This window comes from Lutra lutra, chromosome 1, assembly GCF_902655055.1.
Source record: "Lutra lutra chromosome 1, mLutLut1.2, whole genome shotgun sequence".
NCBI lineage: Eukaryota > Metazoa > Chordata > Mammalia > Carnivora > Mustelidae > Lutra > Lutra lutra.
In genome coordinates this window covers 6,398,358-6,418,687 of record NC_062278.1, presented here as the reverse complement: position 1 = coordinate 6,418,687, position 20,330 = coordinate 6,398,358, and positions in this window count along the sequence as shown.

The following is a 20,330-nucleotide window of genomic DNA, read 5'->3' as shown; positions in this document are numbered from 1 at the left end:
CATAACTAGAAGGATGTCAGCACAGTAAGTGGCCAGTCTCAGGGAGACTTCTGGTCTCAGCAACCAACAGCAACAGGTATATTGGTTGTCCTGGGGCAGCTCTGGCAGTTTCTGAAGTTTAGTTCCTAGTAACTTAGGTACTGAGCAGTAGTGACAGCAACCGCCAGCTTCACTAGGAAAGCTCCGTGTGCTACTGGACAGTTTCCTGGTGGTCATTGTTTTTGACCATGTAGCAATCGAATCTCATACTCTGGGTCTCACAGAGTTCTGCAAGCTTCATAAAACCCACTGGTAAATCACTTCCTTCTTTAACCAGAGTGCCTTCTGCTATCTGTCACTTTGAGCCTTGACCAATATAACCCGTGGCCTCATCAACAATGAGATGGCAATTAATGTATTTTTCTGTAGGCCACCCTCAAGTCTCAATAAATATTTCTTTTTGGAAAACTACTTCATTTACAAAAGGAAAAAGTCATTATGGTACCAAATGGAATAAAGACTTCAAAAAAGATGAAAGAAATAAAATCCTGAGGACTCAGAGGAGGATGAAGAAGTTTCTGGAAATGATTTACCACAGAAACCAGAAACAGGTTTTGGAAATAGTTTGCCCTCCTTGGTAGAACACAAGAAGGTAGTATCTCCATGAAACAAGATCAGAAAACCAAAATCTAGGAACAGGCTGTGGTGACAGACAACAGCAAAGAGTATTAATAACAGAAAGGTAGTAGGAAACGTACTAGTGAAGAGAAAGTTTTTCAGCGGCTCCATGAGAGTCTCTGGCACAGTGAGTGTCAATAGAAATTTTAACCTATGAGGGCTCTGGGGAGGGATTACAATGAGTGGAAAATGGCCAGGAGTTCACTTAATGGATCTGACATGGTGGCCACTGACCCAGGAATTTAGGCGCATGGTGACCCCATCTCCCAGGGGGAGATCTAAGAGGAGCTATGTGGAAGAGCAAGCCGCTGCTGAAATGGAAGTGTCCCAGGAGGGATTTCAAGGTGAACGAACAGCTCCAGTTCACTGCTCTGCCTCCCAGGTCACAGGCTGGCCTGGCAGCATATGGGCACCCTCTGTGCCTGTCCAGCAGCTCCCTGCTGAAGACCAGCCCCCACTGCCTAGATATCAAAGGGGTAGAAGCAATCACTGAGTGGCTTTAGCTATTTAATGGAAAATAAACATCAGTTTCTTTATTTCTTTTTTCTTTTTTTTAAAATTTTTTTTATAAACATACAATATATTTTTATCTCCAGGGGTACAGGTCTGTGAATTGCCAGGTTTACACACTTCACAGCACTCACCATAGCACATACGCTCCCCGATGTCCATAACCCCACCCCCCTCTCCCGATCTTTTTTCTTTTTTAATGTAAGATGAGCCAAAACTATTTAAGATGAAAAGCTAATCATTTTAGGGGAGAAAAGGAAGGATTCTAAGGGAACGAAAATTGCAATAACATAAACATGTTTTGAAGGAGCCAAAGAGGACAATGTCCTAGATGATGGGATAAAATACTGGATCCTTTAAAAAGCAGATAAAGTCTAGGGAAATATAATGAAGAAAACAAGGGAAATTAAATAAATACAGAAATGAGAAAGCGTTAACATAAGTAAATTTCTAGCACATATGAACAAGAAAAAAATGAGCAAATAAGAATTTAGAAATGGGAAACTTCAAGAAAAAAGAATAAAAGGGAGCAACGTATAATCCAAAAAAATGTTGGGCGCATATCAACCAATCATAACGCCCAGACTTAAATCATAAATAAGTGAAGAACACTGGAGAAATGGGAATTTAAGTGAATGTTTGATGATGTTAAGAAATTATTGTTAGTGCTTTAGGTAGGTAGCAACATTTTCATTATTATTTAGAATCCCTGTCTTTCATGCTGAGGTATTTACAGATGAACTTAACGATGATGGGATTTGTTCAAAATAATGGAGGAAGGGCAGTGAGTGAGAACACAAATGGGGGGACAGACAGAATGAAGTTGCCCACACGTAATCAATATCAAAGCCAGAGGATGGGAATGGTAGGACTTTGTACTTTTCTCTCAAATTCTGTATAGGAAATTGTGTTATTCTATTTCATGCAAAATATAATACAAAAAAAAAATTTTAAAGGACACAGACAATTTGGGGGGGTTATTAAATGTCGATAGATGACTAACCATAGAGAAAATATAAAATACATTTGCTGTATCTCAAAGATTTCTTTCAAAGTTTTAAGGAATTAGATTATATCCACTTTTCAAAGCATTAAAAAAAAAGGAAAGCAACGTGATCTATTTCATGAAGCAATAGTCACCCCAATTCCAGCATCTAATAGAGATAATTTTAGAAAAGAAGAAGAAAGAAAGAAAACTATAAACTGGCCTCACTCAGGAGTAATTTTAAAATCCTAAATAAAGTAACGGCAAAATAAATGGTTTCTGGAAAGAATTTTCTTTCATGATCCAGGAAAATGGGCTTTCGCCTGGGAAGACAAAAGAGTTCGAAATTAGGAAATCTGACATCCTGGTGTTTTATGTCAGTAGCCCCCACCTGAAACACATTTCTGAATTTTAAAAAATCCTTAGGGAAAACTAGAACTGAAGGATACTCCTTTCACATGATAATTATGTAAGCAAATGGTCAGCATCTTAATAGTGAAATGCTGAATTATTCCTATTAAAGCCAGAAACAGAGCAGGTGTGTCTGCTTCAAGTATTGCTAGTTCACGTTTCTTAAGAAGACATGACTCATGTAATAAGATCTCAACGAGAAATATGGGCTCCAAGTACTGGAAGGGAGGAGGCTAAGATGTATTACATACTAATGATATACAATTCCACAACCAGAACCCTGGAGGGAATCCACTCTGAGACACTTAGAATTTGAAAGAAAGCTTAGTAAAGGGGCCAGATTTTAAAAAATTGATAAATGTACAACAGTCAATAGCATTTCCATATACCAACATAACCAAGCAGAAAATATACTCTCCTGGGCAGAAAAGGTTTCATTCTTTTTAGCAAAATGAAGGAAAGAACAAACTTGACTGAGACACAACGCAAGCGTAATGGGCATACAGCGCACAACCACACAAAGAAATGCTATGCAGCTGCCAGGAATTTATAAGAATGTGTGAAAATCATTCTGAGAAAAAACAAAACAAAACAAAAAAAAAACAAAATGCAGAATCCATAAGCGTATATTCAGTATGATTCTTTTTTGGAGAATGTAAATTTATATATATAGGCCCAAAAAATAAAAATGAAAGATTGCTAGTAAACTTAAGAGATTTTTCCTTTTTTTTAGAGATTTTATTTGACAGAGAGAGAAAGCACAAATAGGGGGAGCAGCAGGCAGAAAGAGATGGGAGAGAAATAGACTCCCTCCTGAGCAGGGAGCCTATGTGGCGCATATCCCAGGACCCTGAGATCATGACCTGAGCCGAAGGCAGACGCTTAACTGTCTGAGCCACCCAGGCACCCCTAATATACTTTAATAATAATTATTTTTGTGAGAGATATTTCAGACCATTTTTGTATTTTTTATACTTTTATGCTAGATCATCTACAACAAGCCAATATTATGTTTGAGGTCAGAAAAAAGAATTTAATGTGTTGAATTGTCTTGAGTATAAAACCAATCAACTGAAAAATAATAAATTCATTGACTATTTATAATATTCAGAACTCAAGATTGTGCTTCTCTGAGTCACGTGGGGATGAGAGCTTCTCTGCAGGATGGGGTAATTATTATCCAAGAGCAAGAATCTGGGGCAAAGTTCAGATGGATGAAGAGTGGAAATATTTCTCTGGCTTTCCTGTACTGGCCAGTCTGCCTAGGATCTAATTTAAGACTATGAAGATGACATCATTGCAGGTGTTCTTTCAAAGTAGAACATAAATTTATAATGTTTTGGCTGACAAAATTGGAAAGGAGACAAGCTTTTAAAAGCCTCAGATATTCTCTGTCAACGCTTACCACATTTATCTTCAAATAAAAGTATTTATATTTTTATTTCTGCCCCTTAGGCTCTGGTTCTTGGTTAAGAAATGTCTCATAAACTGTAGAAGGAAAGAAAAGCATAAGATGATAGTACATAATGTTCTATTTTTTAAGACCATAAACATTTTAACTACTAGAGGGACCACCTACCATGAAAACGTCAGGTCTTCCCGTCTTACAAAAATTAACTGTAAAGTTTATTATAGTTTCCAAACTCAAGTAATATCTACCAGATTGATTTAAAACATTTAGAAATAAATATCCATGGGGCGCCCGGGTGGCTCAGTCATTAAGCATCTGCCTTCGGCTCAGGTCAAGATCCCAGGATCCTGGGATCGAGTCCTGCATCGGGCTCCCTGCCCAGTGGAAAGTCTGTTTCCCACTCTCCCACTCCCCCTGTTTGTGTTCCCTTTCTCACTGTCTCTCTTTCTGTCAATTAAGTAAGTAAAATCTTTTAAAAAAATAGAAATAAATATCCTGGATGCTTGTGAAAGGTCAACGCACTGGAAGGAAGTGATGTCAAATTCAAAAAACAGAACAGTAAGAGACGCTATCAATCAAAACATTAAACACCTAAACATGACTGAATTATTTCAATAAAATCAACAAGTTAAGCCACTCACTCACAGGCTGAGCCTAATACTTGCTGATAATCCAATAAATATTTATTAAGCCTCTGCTATCTACAAGGAATTACAGTGGCAGTGTAGAGAGAGTTGATGAGATATCTTGAGGAATTCAGGGAGAAAAGAGAAGTACAGAAATAAATAGTAGAACTCCTACAAATCAATGTGAAAACCCAACTAATTTTAGACGTGGGCAAAATCCTTGAGCAGACACTTCCCCAGAGAAGATGTACGAACATTCAAAAACCTTGAGAGTCACCGCACGTCCATCATGAACTTCTTACAGTGGCTTGCAAATACTCAAAAGAGGGGAATTTTAAATCTGAAAACATAATTGCTGTACAAGATAGAGTATTAGAAACACCAGATGAAGCCATAGAGAATGTTTCAAATGAGGAATACAACCACAACAACTAAGGGGTTTACCCATCCTATAATCACTGCTCCTCAGAATCTGGCTCTATCCACGCTGGGGGAAGGCGATGTTGGTTCTGTGACCTGAAAGGAACATGCGGAAAGGTCTACTGGAACCCCACTTGCTTCCTTCAGATACACTCCTTAAGAGCCTTCCAAAAATTGTACCTCATTTTCCAATGTATTTCTTTTTTTTTTTTTTTTAAGATTTTATTTACTTATTTGACAGAGACAGAGAGAGATTACAAGTAGGTAGAGAGGCAGGCGATGGTGGCAGGGAGGGGAAGCAGGCTCCCCACTGAGCAGGGAGCCTGATGTGAGGCTCGATCCCAGGACCCTGAGATCATGACCTGAGCCAAAGGCAGAGGCTTAACCACTGAGCTACCCAGGTGCCCCTGAAATGTATTTCAAGTTAAGATCCCTTGTTGGAATATGAGTGATAGAAGTACAGAATGGCCTTAGAAGAGGGTTTGTATATTTCAGGCAATACCAAATGTGATGGAATTTCCATGTGTTTACAATATTGATCTTGAACCCTTTCCCTGTCCCAACATGTGTGAGAACCAGGACATGTAGACAGCTGCCTTTTCACCCATTAGTACATGTGCCTCCATAAGGCAGTGGTGTTCTAAAGAGGGGAACCATGCAATGGAGAGGAGAAGGGAGTTGAGGGAAATTGGAAGGGGAGGTGAACCATGAGAGACTATGGACTCTGAAAAACGATCTGAGAATTTTGAAGGGGTGGGGGGTGGGAGGTTGGGGGCACCAGGTGGTGGGTATTGTAGAGGGCACGGATTGCATGGAGCACTGGGTGTGGTGCAAAAATAATGAATACTGTTATGCTGAAAAAATAAAAAAATTAAAAAAAAAAAGAGGGGAACCATGCAGACACTTTCTGGAGGTGGGGAGTTAGGATTTCCAGCTCCCCTTCCCACAGAGGGAATGCCATAATGGATTAAACTAATGAAGTACCAAGATGCCTATTATGTTTTTCATTGAGACCCAAAGCCATCCTTGATCCTTCTCTTTCTCCCCAACACCCTACGTGGTCTGCCGTATTCCTTCCCTGCCACTTCCCTGCTGTCTCCCCAGCTTCTGCCACATCAGTCTCCTTGGTATTCTTGGAACATGCCCAATGTTCCCATCTTTACACCTCTGCAGTGGCTGTCCCATCTGCCTGAACACTCTTCCCCAGATGTCCCAGTGACTAATTCCTTCAACTCTTGCAAGCCAAGCCTCTTTACAAGGACCGTTATCTTAGTGGGACTGACCTTGACCATCCCTATTTAAAATTGCAATCTGTCCTCCACTGGTGAGTTCTATGCCCTGCTACACTGCTTTATTATGTTTCCTTTCTTTCCAGTACACTCATCACCTTCAACATACCATGACGTTGGCTTATTTTAGTATAATTATTACTGTATTGTATTTTACTTATTATTTCTTATACTACTATCTTATTATATTTACTGTTTATTGACTGTTCCCCCTGCTACAGTGTACTGTCTTATGTTCGTTTTATTCATTGACATCTTCTAAGCACCTAAGACCCTACCTGTCAAAGCAGGTGTTCAAAAAATATTTACCAAGTGAATAAGTACTTATTTTTCCATGCTTCTCTAGCTAACATAAACTATGACTGTAATATTGCCATTGTAAGCATTTCTGTCCTCATCTCCTCCCTCCATGAACCGAACCCTCCATTCAGGGAAGATCTGTAAGTGATGTGTTGAACATCAAAGACTAAATTAGTGAGCTGAGTAGTCTCAAAATCCTCTGGTGGCAAATATAGCAGAGAAAACTGGAAAAGCAGCCTTTGACCCCCAACTTCCCTATCCTATGAAATCTATGAATAGTTACATGTACACAGAGACAAGGTCTCCAACCCCATCCTGTTATCTCTTTCCCCTTTGCTTCTCTTACTTCAGTATAACTCTTACCCAGCCAACAGAATTAGGGAACAGATGAAAAAGCATTTGAGTGAGTCTTTCCTTGATTTTGGATTCCAATCAATCTGAAAAGTCAAGTAGAATAATGTCATTGGCATTAGTCTGTCATGTGTGGTAGACGAATTGGTTCATCTCATTTAATGGTAAGGAGAGGACTCATTCAGTCAGCCTTAGGAACTGGGGTTTTATGATTCATTTAAGGAACAACCTGGTAATAAGCAACATAGAGGGAGGACAGAATCTAACGTACTACTGGCCCCATAGAGGGTGAACTAGGGAGGTTGTTCAGAAGGTGGCTCTGGGTTCTACATTATCTTGTCCTATCAACATCAGGCATTTTTGGATCTTCACTATGATGTTCCCATTAGCATGCATCCCCTCCCGCCAATTGGTCTCTGTTTCTGTCTAGGTATCTTCTTGCTTTTCCTTTTGGTACCAACCAACTGATTTTATCCATGTCTCCAGGAGAGAGAATGAGACCATCCTTGCTACCTGTATGGTTCCAGCTTAGGATTTTTTATCCCACAGCCTCTTATAGGTCATCACTCATCCCACAATGTAGCTTCCCTTGGTTTGGGCAGACCCCCGAACCAAGCTTAACCTCTCCAAGGATGGAAAATGTGGTATGGAACATTGTGATGGTTAAATTGTATGGGTCAACTTGACAAAGTCAAGGGTGCCCAGATATCTGGCTAAACACTATTCTGGGTGTGTCTGTGAGGGTTCTGGATAAGAGTAACATTTGAATCAGTAGACTGAGTAAAGCAGATTTCTGTTCTTAATACGAGGGGCACTTATTTAATCAATTGAAGATCTGAGTAGGACAAAAAGGCCAACTAAGAAGGAATGCTTCCTGCCCAACTGTATGAGCTAGGACATTGGTTGGTTTGTTTGTTTGTTTTTTCCAAGCTTCAGACTGATGGAAACATTAGCTCTTCTGGGTTTCCAATTTACTGACTGCCTATCTTTGGACTTCTCAGCCTCCTCAACCACATGAGTCAATTCCTTAAAACAAATGTGTTAATATAGAGAGATAGATGATAGACAGACAGATAGATCTTATTGTTCTCTGGAAAATTCTGACTAATATAGACATGGTGACCCGTGAATGAAGAACAGATTAGAGTTGCCTCCCTCGGCTTAGCTGTGGTCTAAGCAGTAAGGGGCATCCATGGAGGGTGTGTGAGTCACAGCCTCAGCACACAAAACACGACTGCTTAAGCCAACCAGAGGATACAGTGGGCTTCTGTGCTTGACCATAGCTATGCCCAGCTCTTCTTTCGAGAGCACTCTCCTCAGGACATCTGGGACTGCTGCAAGCTCACTACACTGCCCCAAATGCCTGAGGCCCCAGACTCTGAGTCCTCAGTAACCCCTTGGAATATATTGTCCTTGCTCCCCCTGCCAACACTCTAACTCCCCAGTCTTCAGTTTGCAGAGGATTTTGACAGCATAACATGGAACAGCAGTACTGCAAAACAACCCTGCTGCTTTCTGGTAACTCCCCAGCTCCCAGACGATGGCATCTAGAAAGACACAAATCTCTTTTCTTCAAGGACCAGAATGGATTTTGATAAGCACCAAGAGAATGCAGACAGTACCCACCGGCTCCAGAGAACACCCACATCCCTGGGGGCTCCCCTTAGATTGTGGAGTGTAAATGCAATGACCACAGATAAGGAAAGGAAAACAAAGGTTCTCAAGGCTACACGAAGCCTAGAAAGTTCCTTGGCATGTACCCATGTCCATAAATATTCCACTTGGGGAAAATTATCAGCATCAGTCTCATCGATTCAGAAAACAACCTGTTGGCCATCATTGACTTTCATTTCACATGCAGGGAGGAAAGCTACTTGGTACAAGCAGGATCCCTTGGTGTTTGTTTCCAACAAAGATTTGCTGAGTGCCTACTATGCACCCAGCCTCATGGTTAAGAGCAGGCCCCATCCTGTCGCTGTTTTCATTTTAGTCTCTCTGTTCTGTCTGTAACTTGCTGGAAGCTGCAAGGAATTTAGTGCTCAGGGACAGGCCTGCACAGGTCCAGCGGAGTCGGCTGAGTCTCTGATTCACTTTGCCATCCAAGAATAAAAATAGAGGCTGATCCATTAAAATGATCCTGGGAGATTAAAGGATTTCTAAGCCAAAACAAGACCCAAGATAAGCTGCCTACGTGTGAGAGAGGAGGTGTGTTGCTTCCAGTATGCCAGCAGCGTCCGGGAAGGGCCCTTGCAGCCTGATGAGACTTGCCTGGGCCGCCTCTCTGCAGAGGTCCTCTTGTACCTGGGCCACACGGAGTGGTGGTGTGCTGGCAAGCCCTCTAGTCTGCTCTGCCTCTAACCTTTATGTGCTTGGCAATTCCCAGTTAAAAGTCACTGCAGTGGTGGTTTAAAGATCCGCCCCACTCATCACAAATGTCTTTAATAGCCAGGTTACTCTCCTCCCTTTGCTGAACTTGAATAGGCCCCCTGTCCCCTGTGAGATTTGAATTGGGTCATTCCTCAGTTTCACCAGGGATTTCCTATCTTCTCAAGGGCTCACCCAGCTTGGCCTAGAAAAAAGAGAATTACTGAATTGGGGAGAAGGACCCCTTTATGCCAGGTGGCAGCTGTGGACACGTCCTCAGCCAGGCACATGTAAGGAACCACCCCAGCTCAGGATCCTGTCCCCTACATGGGACACTGTGTCCATATCCCAGACAGCACATCTGGACTGTGCAAGTCCACCGCTTTCCAAGCAGCCAACCATAGGCAAAGATGGAACAGCAAACCACGAACCTTTTTGCTGTTCTTTTTTTTTTTTTCAGGTTTTAAAGAGCCAAATAGTAAATCACTTTTGCCTTAGAAAGACATCAGATTTGGAAGCAGAGGACGTGACTTCCAGTCCTCCCCCTGCCCCTATCTGTCCATGACAGCCTCTCAGCCTGTTTCCTCACCTGCGACTCATAGATAATACTCATCCTCTTACTTCACGGGGCTGGTAATGGAATGTTCTAGATGGAAGGTGCTCAGAGCGCACACTGTACGCAAGCCCATTCACGGTACTAATACTGACAAGAGCTCCCACATGGTGAGCACCCACTAGGCACCCGCCACTTTGCCAGGAACTCTGCGCTTTCTCACAAAAAACTTTCCACTCAGCCCTGAGACATCACAGGCACATGAATGTGTCCCCTTAACACAGAAGACCACCTCTTTGCACAGTGAGGCCTTTCCCGAGGACCCACAGCCAGAAAGGGGAGGACTGGGACCCAGGGACCCCCATTCCTAACACCGTGGCAAACCACTGCTCACTGAGGAATCAGTGAAGGTCGTGTTTATTGAACAGGTAGGGAAACTAAGGCTCAAAGAGGAGGAATGATTTGTCTGTGTCACTCTGGACAAAGTCACCCGACCTGAGCCCAACTCCTCTTCCCAGGGCAAGGGCCCTTGGCTATTTGGACTTTCTCAAGAAGAAATGTCACTCAGATCAGCCCTTCTGCTCTACAGCCTCAGCGCCAGCCATCTGGTTTGCCCTGGCTCTCCCTTCACATCAGGTGATTTACCCCACTGTCTGCTAATCTCACCTTTCCTGGACTCTTCCTTTCTTAGCACACATGCCACCTGAGTGACACGCTCAGTGCTGTAAATGAGGGTGTCATGGTGTGTTCTCAGGTCTTACTGGAAGTGCAGCTGTTAAAAAGCAGTCTAGTAAACAGCTAGCCCAGTGAGCGCACGTCAGCAGCTCTGCTCCAGGGCTCCGACGTCAGCAGAAGCAGGGCCCAGGCCTCGGGCCAGAGCCCTTTCCAGCTGCCATCCTGCCATCAGGCCAGCCTCGCCCGCCTACGTCTGCAGGATGAGATTGGCCAACACCTCACGGCACAGTCCTGCTGGCTTCTGGAGCTTCCAGATTTCCTAAGGGAAAACAGATTCATGCTCGAAATTGGGACCTGTAAATCATTTCCCTTGGGAAACAACATTTGGCTGAGCGGGAAAAGTGGGCCAGAACGTGGGTACTCATCAGATCCCTGAGACCTGAAGCTGAAATTGCAAGGAGTGGTGACTAAAAGCATTTATATTGTGGCTTGGTGACCCAGCTCTGCTGTCTACACAGTCCCATTTGGGGTCTCCTTGGTAATTCTTAATGACGGAGAACAGTTTGCTCATAAAATCATAGTTCAACACAAGTTCATAGTGGGCTAAATAATTCATTGGAAGAAAGATGTGAAATTTCCTCATTAGAAATTGGAGACCATGGCTATTTATTTATTTATTTTAATTAACATATAATGTGTTATTTGTTTCAGGGATACAGGTCCGTGATTCATCAGTCTTACACAATTCACAGCGCACACCATAGCACATGCCCTCCCCAATGTCCATAACCCAAGTCACCCCCATCCCTCCCACCCCCACCCCTCCAGCAACCCTCAGTCAAACTGGCTTCTTTAAAATCACAGTAAGAAGGGCACTGGGGTGGCTCAGTTGGGTAAGCATCTACCTTCGGCTCACATTGTGATCCCAGGGTCCTGGGATCAAGTCTGCATCAGGCTCCCTGCTGAGTCCGCTTCTCCCTCTCCCTCTGCCCTTCCCCTTGCTTGTGCTCTCGCTCTCTCTCTCACTCTTTTTCTCAAAAATAAATAAGTAAAATCTTGTAAAAAATAAAATAACATCACAGTAAGAAAGAAAATGAGGGGACTAAGGCATGAAGACTATTACAGGGTCTCAAAGGGACTGAGGAGAGGCTTTTTCCCACAAACTGAAAGTTCACCATCCTTCAGTCCTGCAGAGGACAACGCAGTTGGGAAGCCAGGCATAAGTAGACATAAAAGTGGGTGTAGCAGTGAGTTCTGAATCCAACTGTTAATAATAACAGAAGTAATCAAAGTAGCTACTATTTCTGTAGCCTTAATCCACTAAAACCTCAGCTCTCGGAGGCAAGGATCTTGTCTTGTTCCTGCAGAATCTCTAGCCCAAAGCAGTCCCCAGCAGGTAGGAGCTCCATGTGTATTGCTTGGATGGATTCGTGCGTGGATGAATCCCTAAGTACAAGACACTGTACAGGGCACTGCACTTGTAGTATTAACACTCATCTCCACCCTATGAAGCAGGTCTAATTCCCATTCACAGCTCAGAGCACTAGGCTAACACACTTTTCCTTCTCACACTTGCTCTTAATGGTCATGGGAATATCCCGGGAAAGCCTGGGCTTCTCCGATGCCATGCTGCCAGCAAGCTGGAGGATCCCAGGGTGTTTGCTGAATGATGCCTCTTCATGTCTGTTCTTTTGTTTTCCCAGTTCAGGGGTTTCTTATCCACTAAGCGCTTTGGAATGTGTGGTTCTGGTCTCCAAGTGGCTTGAGCTCCAGGTCCCCTGACACCTCCCACCCTGAGGACTGAGGCAGCCCCAGGCCCAACAGAACCAACAATAAGGATCCCTGTGCGTGAGTCCCGCCACACAGAGCTTTCCCGAAGCAAGGCCTCCCTCCCGGGCCTGGCCCTTTATTTGCGTTGAGCAAGGCAGGGAGGAGTGTGGTATCCAAACAATGAATGGTGTCACCTGGCCTTGGCCATCTGTGGCTTCGGTACTTAACTACTTACGTGTCAGAAGGCACTCCCCTTTGAACATTTACCTCTACAGAGCCGGACCCAGGCCTTGGAGACCCTGTATCCATCAGGGTTATTAAGAAGTGACCACCGACCTCGAGAATGCCACAGGCCATGTCCACTGTGAGGGAGGCTACCCACCTCCCTGGTCCCACCCTTGACCAACTTTGGTGGAGAAGGGGCCAACCACGCTAAATGGAATGGTTTTCAGACCCTGGACCAGGAAGCCGCCAAAGGGCTCCCTTTTCTCCTCCCAAAGTTCTTAGGGTCCAAAAGGCAACCCCGCCAATGGGCCTCACCGATCCCAGGTAGAGCCCAGCCCTGGGCCTGACGGGTCACCAAGGGCACCTGGATGGTATTTCGGGAAAAAGCCAACGTGGACTTCTAATGGCTATGAATCACCCTATCTGATTCAGATGCGGGCTTGCAGGGACTGAGATAGAGAGCTGATTGCTTCAGAGCAATCCACAATTGCCTCAGCGGGTAATTTACCTCTGGGAGTTTGAGGTACCAGACACAACAATGCTTTGCCGATGAAGTCGAAGGCCAGCTTGCAGCAGGCTGGTTTTGGGTGGCAGCGCCCAGCGAAAGCCAGGAGGACTCCTGGGGTTCCATGCCTCCCTGCATGCCCCCCTCCTCCATAAATGAAAAGGGTCTTCAAGTCGTGACTTGGTCCCTGGCCACTGCCCCCGAAAAGTGGATGCCTGCCTTGATGCACCTCACCAGATCTCTCCATGTCCCAGAGCCTTTTACTGCCACCAAACTCCTCCTGCGCTGGGTGACAATTCACCATCTCACAACTCCAGCCACCCTCCAGGTCCGCACGGCAGAGGCCAAGTGCCTTGGTCAGGGGGTGTTGCTTCACATTTGTGAAGCTCTTTCTGTCTTCCCTGGGCTTCCTGGAACAGCCCACCGTCCTGTCCCTCCTCCAGCCTTACTCTTCTTGGTGGCCTTCTTCTCAGAATGTGACAGCCATACCAGCAGTGGTCTCACCAGTGTCCCCTCCCTTGTTTTGCCACCTCACTACTCTATTATTAATATCCTTGAAAATCACGTTGGCGATTTTGGCAGCTCAACCAAATGGTGGCTCATGATGAGATTTATTTATAGTCGACCAAAAGCCTTTTAAAAATGACACTGTCTGGCTTCTTCTTCCCTAGCTGGTAGCTATTCTGGTGGGTTTGGGAGCTGAATGTCAGACTTTGCATTTGTTCCTGTTTTATTTCTTCTTTTAATTTGGCCTGTTGCTTCTTCCCCACCGTTTGTGGTCATTTTCTATCTTTTGGAAACCTGTTACAAAGGCCTTCTGCAGCGTGACCCAGATTATTATTTAAAAAGCAGTTTGAGGGAAATTGGAAGGGGAGGTGAACCCTGAGAGACTATGGACTCTGAAAAACAACCTGAGGGTTTTGAAGGGGCGGGGGTGGGAGGTTGGGGGAACCAGGTGGTGGGTATTGGAGAGGGCACGGACTGCACGGAGCACTGGGTGTGGTACAAAAACAATGAATTCTGTTATGCTGAAAAGAAATTTAAAAAAAAAATATATATATATATATAAAGCAGTTTGAGTTATGGGTAGATGGAAACAAGTCAGCCCACAGCTTGCTTTTCTCTACTTTTTTCAAAACGTATCATGAGGCTGCTTATTCATCACTTTGCTGAGACGCCTAAAAACGTTAGAGCCAAAGGAGGTGTTAGAGACCGTGCGGTTGAAGTCCTTCATTTTACAGACGAAGAAACTGAAGGCAGGTGAGGCGAAGGGATGCTGAGTCCACGTGGTTGTCTGATCTAGGGCAGAGCCAAGCATCCGGACCCTGGCGTCCTTTGGTCACACGCTCAGCAAGGAAACGGTGGGCGCATTCCTCCAACTGTGCGGGAGGATTCCGACAGTGGACAGCAGAACACCTGGCCTTGGTGGGGAGATGCTAGGCAGGTCCCTAAAGCAAGAACACTGAAAAGCCACAGTCAGCCAACCGCTGATGAGATATGAACCACCTGCACTCCAGCCATCGGGGGGAATATCCCCCTCTCCAGGAAGAGGAAGGAAGCCCGACGTGCGGACCCTGATGAATCTTGCCCCCGTTATGCTGCGTGACAGAAAGCTGCCACCGGAAACCACTAGGGCCTCCTTGCATTCAGGCGACATGTCCAGAAGGGGCAGATCCCTATGGAGAGAAAGCAGTGGGTGGTTCCCAGCAGCTGGGGCTGCAGGGGGACGGGTGGGAGGGGCTGCCAGCCAGGACAGCATTTCGGGGGGGGGGGGGGGATGAAAACGTCCTAGAGTTAGAGACGACACGACGGCTGCGCACACTTGTGAATACACCCCCGACCTCTGAACTGTACGCCCCACAGTGGTTGAAATGGTGACCCTTGGGGTATGTGAACTCTGTTTTTCAAAGCCGGGGGGACCCCGCCTCCAGGGACACTGGGAAAGAAAGGAAGGGCCCAAAGGCAGCTGTGTGAGAGGGAACCCTCTCTGGGCTCCCAGCCGCGCGGATGAGGGCGGGCAGGGTTTTCACGGGAAGGGCCTGGGAGCGACAGGGGCGGGGGTCCTCCCTGCAGCTCCGCGTTGGTGTGAGCAGGTGAAGAGGGAACGGATGCGGTCGCCTGCCACCTGCCGTGTGTGCCAACCCCCCCCCCCCGCCCCTGCCCCGTGCACCCAGGAGCTGCCCGGCTCACACCGCCCTGGGACTGACAGAGCAGAGTGGGGGTCCGCGTTTACACCAGCGACCCGCGGGGCGGGGGGGGCCGGGGGCGGGCGGATATCCAGATGAAGGCGGCCGCTAATCTGCACCGAGAAGCACAGAAGCAGCACTTCGGGCTTGTTTAAAGAAAAATACGAAAAAAAAATTACGAACCCCTCTGTCAGTTGGAAGAGAATTCCTTTCATGTGGGCTTGACTGATTCCGCGTGGGCGGCGCAGCTCCTGGCGGCCTGCCTGCCGGCGGAGGCGGTGTTCCCAGAACAAAAGTTCACGGCTGCTGCCGCGCAGCCGCTCACCCCGTCCCCGCACCCCCACCGCCGTGGCTCTGCCCCTGCCTCTCCCGGCCGCCCTCCCCGCGCCCACCGACTCCAGCCCCTGCCCCGCCGCCCCGGTGCCGCCCGCACGCCACACGCACGCCTCACGCGCGCGCCACACACAGCGCGCACGCACCATACCCAGCGCACACACCACACGCTCGCACCACACATACACCACACATGTACCACACACACACCACACACAGATCACACTTCCACCACACACACACCACACACAGATCACACTTCCACCACACACCACACACACCACACACACATCACACTTCCACCACACACCACATACCACACACAGATCACACTTCCACCACACACACACCACACACAGATCACACTTCCACCACAAACCACACACACACCACACACAGATCACACTTCCACCACACACACCACACACACATCACACTTCCACCACACACCACACACACATCACACTTCCACCACACACCACACACACCACACACACATCACACTTCCACCACACACCACACACACACCACATACCACACACAGATCACACTTCCACCACACACACCACACACATGGATCACACTTCTACCATACACACACCACATACCACACACAGATCACACTTCCACCACACACACCACACACACGGATCACACTTCCACCACAAACCACACACACACCACACACACATCACACTTCCACCACACACACCACACACCACACACACATCACACTTCCACCACACACCACACACACCACACACACATCACACTTCCACCACACACCACACACACACCACATACCACACACAGATCACACTTCCACCACACACACCACACACACATCACACTTCCACCACACACCACACACACCACACACACATCACACTTCCACCACACACACCACACAGATCACACTTCTACCACACACCACACACACACCACATACCACACACAGATCACACTTCCACCACACACACCACACACCACACACACATCACACTTCCACCACAAATGACACACACACCACACACAGATTACACTTCCACCACACACCACACATACATCATATACCACACACAGATCACACTTCCACCACACACCACATATATACCGCACCACACAAACACCACATACACATCACACACACCACATACACACACCACACACATATCACACCTGCACCACACACCCCACATTGCACACACTTGCACACACATGCATGCCACATGCACAACACACACATACCACACACAGCACTCTACACACACAGCACGTACACACATATCATATACATATCACATTTGTACCACACACACCAAAAAGCACTGGTGTCTTCAAAGAGCTTCACAAACATTAACTAATTAGGGTCCCCCCTACCCCAGCTGCTGAGGTCTGTGTAAAGCACTGTAGTCTGTGGTACAGATGAAGGAAGGAACGTAAATGGCTGGCCCTGAGGCACAGGGTGAATCCAAAGTGGGACAACAACCCTGGCACTCAGCTACAGGTAGACCAGCCAACACACCGACCTCTCTCTGGGAAGGGGGTCAAATTAGGACAGAAGGCAGGAACCAGTTCTTCAGGTGCTAAAGAGTTAAGAAAGGAGGAAGGCAGGGTGGCTGGTGGCTGGTGACATGAGGTCAGCTCCAGCTGATACCCTGTGCTCAAGCGGGGAGAACAGTCTGCTGGTCTCCTGCCTGTCCAAGCTGAACAGGCAAGGTTGGTCGCAGACAGCTGTGATGCCAGGATGGGCCCAAACTCCCAGTGCCCACAGGGCCCGGGCAGCAGCCACTTCTGCTCTCTTCACCCCGTGCTGGCAGAGTCAGGCCTCAGAGAGGCTCATGGACTTAGTTCATTCATTTCTCATTTATGGGAGTGATTCATTATTACCACATCAACACACCTCACTCCCAGGCAAGTCTTCCAACACATCACACTGACAAATCTTTTTGTATCTGAGAGAAAGTGGACACACTGTTTGAACTTACCAGTGGGATGGAAATTCTTTCTCAAGTGAAAGAGCTTTGAAGACCTGTGTTTCCATGTGGGCATTTTCTGGAAGGCTGATCCTGGGCAGAATCTCTCCCCTCATTCAAACCCCTCCACAAAGAAGCGAGCATCCTTCCTTTCTCAGAAAGAGTCATGTAGAACAGGGCTTAACTTCAGAAGTCCTGGTCCTTGGACCTGGAAAGATGTGCTAAGTTCATTGTCTTATGGAAAATAACACTACTTGATAGAGGCACCTTCCTTGGTCCCATCACTACCTAGATCCACCCATCTAGGAAGACGTTTGAAAAAGGGACTGCCCAACTCAAGACCAAGGGCAACAAAAACAATACTGGCTTCTTCATTCCTAGCTTGGGCTAACTGCTTGTCTTAGGTCTCAACGATAATTTGGGCACGTAACATGAGGCACAGAGAAATACACTCACTTCTTTTTTTTTTATAAGGGCATTAAAGAAAAGACAAATATGAAGGCAAAAGAGACCCAAAAGAGAAGCACCTAAATACACCTTATAGAAAAACTTCAGAAAAGAGAATGAGCATCATCTAGAACTTCAATTCTGAGCTCTTCATTGGAAATGTTATCCATTTTCATTTTGTTTAAACTGGGATTTTTTAACTAAGGCCATTTCTAAAATGCTGTTGTGGACATTTTTGGTAGTAGGCATGAACTCAGGGCAAATGTGTCATCTTCAAAATACAGTTAAACCAGGTGAGTTGTATTTAGGTCAAAGTGATTTGAAATGCTAGGTTAGATGAACTTTGATAGTCTCTTACTGGGAACAATGTGAACACGTTATCTGTATGATTGATTTATGTGTTTTTGTTGGAAGGTTCATATTGGGTGTTCTTAATCAGTAGCTGCTGGTAATAGTATCAAGAGTTCAAATTCTGGGTCTGTTATTTACTCACTGAATGACCCCAGGCTAATTAACTCCTTCTAGACTTGGTGTTCCCCTGTCTAAACAAAGGACTGTAAGAATACTTAGCCCTCACAGCCTGTTGTAAGACTTCAGTGAGATGATGTCTACAAAACTCTAGCTCCTAGGAAGCATTTCTTTTTGCCCTTGGATTTTTTCCCATAATTAATTTTATGCCCCTTAGAAAATCAAATGATGACAAACTAATTCTAAAATTTATAGGGAGAGGTAGAAGATCCAGAAGAGACAACACAATATTGAAAGAGAAGAACAAAGTCAGAAGACAGATACGACCCAAATTCCAAGACTTACTGAGGAGCTGCGGTGACTAAGACCATGTGTTATTGGTGAAAGAATAGACAAATAGATCAACTGAACAGAAAAGAGAGCCTAGAAATAGAGTCAACTGATCTTTGACAAAGGAACAAAGGTGGTACAATGGAGCAAAGATAGTCTTCTCAACCAACTGGAACAACTGGACAACCACATGCAAGAAATGAATCTAGGGACTCCTGGGTGGCTCAGTGGGTTAAGCCTCTGCCTTCAGCTCAGGTCATGATCTCAGGGTCCTGGGATCGAGCCCCGCATCGGGCTCTCTGCTCAGCAGGAAGCCTGCTTCCCCACCTCTCTCTCTGCTGCCGCTCTGCCTATTTGTGATCTCTGTCTGTCAAATAAATAAATAAAATCTTTAAAAGAAAAAAATTAATCCAGATGCAGACCTCCACGCCCCTCACAAAAATTAGCTCACACTAGATCATAGACCTAAATATAAACTGCAAAACTATAAAACTCCTAGACAATAACACAGGAGAACATATACATCACCTTGGGTATGGTGATGACTTTTTATTTTTTTTATTTTTTTTTTTAGATTTTTTATTTATTTATTTGACAGAGAGAAATCACAAGTAGGCAGAGAGGCAGGCAGAGAGAGAGGAGGAAGCAGGCTCCCTGCTGAGCAGAAAGCCCGATGTGGGGCTTGAACCCAGGACCTGGGATCATGACCTGAGCCGAAGGCAGCGGCTTAACCCACTGAGCCACCCAGGCGCCCCTGGTGATGACTTTTTAGATAAAACACAGAAGGCATGATCCATGGAAGATAAGCTGGACTTCATTAAAATCAAAAACACCTGTTATGTGAAAGACAATGTCAAGAGAATGGGAAGACCAGCCACAACTGGGAGAAAATATCTGCAAAAGACACATTTTATAAAGGACTATTATCCAAAAATATACAAAGAACTCAAGAATAAGCAAACAACCCAATTAAAAAATTGGCCAAAGACATCAGGGAAATACAAATCAAAACCACAATGAGATACCACCTCACACCAGTCAGAATGGCTAAAATTAACAAGTCAGGAAACGACAGATGTTGGCGAGGATGCGGAGAAAGGGGAATCCTCCTACACTGTTAGTGGGAATGCAAGCTGGTGCAACCACTCTGGAAAACAGCAAGGAGTTTCCTCAAAAAACTGAAAATAGAGCTACACTACAACCCAGCAATTGCACTACTGGGTATTTATCCTAAAGATACAAACATAGTGATCTGAAGGGGCACATGCACCCAAATGTTTACAGCAGCAATGTCCACAATAGCCAAACTATGGAAAGAACCTAGATGTCCATCAACAGATGAATGGATAGAGAAGATGTGGTATATATATACAATGGAGTACTATGCAGCCATCAAAAGAAATGAAATCTTGCCATTTGCAGCAATGTGGATGGAACTAGATAGAGGGTATTATGCTTAGCGAAATAAGTCAAATGGAGAAAGACAACTATCATATGATCTCCCTGATATGAGGAAGTGGAGATGCAATGTGGGAGGC